The sequence below is a fragment of the Condylura cristata genome, unplaced genomic scaffold, assembly GCF_000260355.1.
Source record: "Condylura cristata isolate star-nosed mole 26May11 unplaced genomic scaffold, ConCri1.0 scaffold00012, whole genome shotgun sequence".
Classification (NCBI taxonomy): Eukaryota; Metazoa; Chordata; class Mammalia; order Eulipotyphla; family Talpidae; genus Condylura; species Condylura cristata.
Genome location: NW_004567113.1, coordinates 7003893 through 7006902, shown reverse-complemented (window position 1 = coordinate 7006902; position 3010 = coordinate 7003893). Strand labels below are relative to the sequence as shown.

Below are 3010 nucleotides of genomic sequence, written 5' to 3'. Positions count from 1 at the left end.
AGGATAATATTTTTGACTATATTGGATCTGACTTTTTTCACTGTATTTTGGGGCATTTACACTGTTACATGTAGTTATATATAAGACTACTGTTCATTTGTAGAAAGTTACAAAGAAAATATCTAGTGTTTGGTTATTATAAGGCTTTTTTCACTTTGTAAAAATAGTATTTGTTTACCACACTGTACATGATTCAGGAGTATGTGTTCAGACCACTCCATTGCCATACTATACCTACAATCACTAAGGTGTCTGGTCTTACACTATAGTCCATTGGGCACTGTCCATACTTTGCTCTGCAATAACTTTCTTTGCAGTGATCTCAGTGTAATATTTAAATTCTAGAGCTTCTTTTAATTTATTTTCAATTGCTTTTTGCTTTCTTTCTGCATATCACAACATTAGTGAAATTATCTGGTATTGTCTTTCTCTTGGAGATGTTACTTTACTTAACATAATACTCTCCAGGCCCACCCAGTTTGTAACAAATAGCAGTTGCTTATCTTCTGTATAATTGAGTATTATAACACTGTGTATTGATAGCCTATATTTTTATTCATTTGTTTTGGGGCCTTAAGATTATCTACAAAATTTGGCTAGTGTAAATAGTGCTGCAAGGAAGATATGAGTGCATATTATCACATCAATGCAATATATTTTAAATTATTTGACTAGATACTTAGTAATGGGAACAATAGATCATATAGTAGATCTACTTTTAACATTCTTTAAACCTTCCTTTTCCATATGGGATGAACCACCAACATTGGGATGGGATGTGTGTTTGTGTGTGTGTGCGCTTAGCATTTTCACTGATACAAGGTGGTATCTCATTGTGGTTTTGATTACCCTAAAGATAAGTGATGATGAGCCTTTTTTCTAACATAACTGTTGATCATCTGTTTGTCTTACTTGCAAATAGTATGTTTAACCATCTTCTTATTTTTATTCATTTGTTTTCATTTCATTGATTTACATGAGTTATTTATAGATTGTGGCTATTACCTCCATGTGTGATATACATACAGATCCTGTGTGATTGCATAGGTCACTAGCCCATGAATCTGACCTATGAAGACAATGTCTTCATGGCTTTACCATTATAATTTGTCAACTACTGTGATTTTTCTGGCCTTGTTCTATGTTGCTCACGATTGGTTTTTATAAGAATCAGGATTTTAGATCACATCCTAGTTATGTCACCACATTGTGCAAGAGATAGAGGGACAAACCTTGCTTACCAATCACTCAAGACTCCATGCAGTCATGGAGAGCAGAAAGGCTATTCTTGAAGGAAAAACAAATTATATTAAAATAGAAAATTGGAAGAATTTCTTTATATGAAAGCTAAAACAACTGATGTTCACTGGAGGAAAACAATTCTTCAGTGCTATGCTACTGAAATTTCTTCAATTCTTATGGTAGTCTGGCCATTTCCTTTTTATTAGAATATGAGTAATTTTATATTTTTATAGCACTGCTCAAGAAATACCTCCATTACTCATAGACACTTAAATTAAAATTTCAATTCTTAATTTCAAAGTGTTCCTTAATATATTTCATAATGCCAACATTACTCTAATGCCTAATGAAGAAAGTGACAGCATAAGATTATATACCAATATCCTGGTGCATATTGATGTAAAAAATCAACAAAATACTGTGGGAAATTGAATTCAACAATATATTACAAGAAATTTACTCTATGATTAATGGAATTTATCCCAGGTGTGCAGGGATGATATAATATACATAAATACAACACATCACATCAATGAATAAAATCAATGAAAATATAATAGATGTAATTTAAGATTCAATATTTTAATATTCAATAAATATATATTTAAGATATATACTTAATATATCTTATCTTTCAATAAATGTATATATAATATATTTAAGATTAATAAAAACTCTAAGATGAGAATTGAAAAAAAACTTATCTCAATATAAAATGGGAATAGAAGAAACCTATCTCAGTGTAAGATGGGGATAGAATAAATCTATCTCAATATAATTAAGGCCATGTGTCACAAACCAACAGCCAGTATGATACTTCATGGTGAAAAATTATAAGCATTTTACTTAAGATATGGAACAGACAAGAATACATAGTAATACCACTTCTGATATTTAACATTGTGTTAGAGGTTTTGACCAGAAAAACACAGGAAATAAAGGCAACCCATGTTGGAAAAGAGGTGAAATTCTCACTATTCAGTGACAATATATAATAGAAAGTTCAAAGGGTTCCCTCAAATAGTTACTAGAATATGAGAAAGTGACACTTGTAAATACAACGCTCAAGACACTGAACAAATTAAGAAAACAATTCAATTTGTAATTGTTTCAACAATAAAATTAAATACATTGGAATCAGCCTCACTGTGAAGGCAAATACATATGTAATGAGAATTGCAATATGTATCTAAAGGTCTTCAATAGTGACAAAAACAGATAGTAGAATATACCATGATCATGGGCAGGAAGAATAACTATAATCAAAGTGACTATCCTCATAAAGTGACATATAAATAACAAGTGATATATTTAAAATAATCCCCATCAAAATATCAACAATAATTTTCAATTCAACAAAAATCATTGAAATATATGAAACCACAAAAGGATATGAATTGCAGCAGCATTTCTGACAAAAAGAAATAGAAAAATGGATCTATTACTTGACTGCAAACTTCATTATAAAGCAAAATGTATTATAAACAATGTGCATTGCTATAAAATTACATACTTGGGTCAATGGAATAGAATTGAAAGTCCAGATAGAAATTAGCATGCCTATCTACCCTTAACTGATGGTAAAACAGCTATAACCATAAAACATGGAAAGGACAAGTCATTTAATAAATGGTGTTGAAAAATTAGAAAGTCACACATCAGAAAATGACATTTGGTCACTTGCTAAATCCCATAATGCCAAAATCTAAATGCATTAAGGATTTGGGTATACAACTTGCAGCCGTAAAGTACATATATATATATATAT

General features: G+C 30.3%; 1 protein-coding gene across 1 annotated transcript in view; it reads left to right on the top strand.

The window, feature by feature from the left end:
* The window catches only part of CCSER1 (coiled-coil serine-rich protein 1), a 939806-nt gene that overhangs the window by 208174 nt on the left and 728622 nt on the right, over positions 1 to 3010 (top strand). The gene's annotated exons all lie outside the window — the stretch shown is intronic.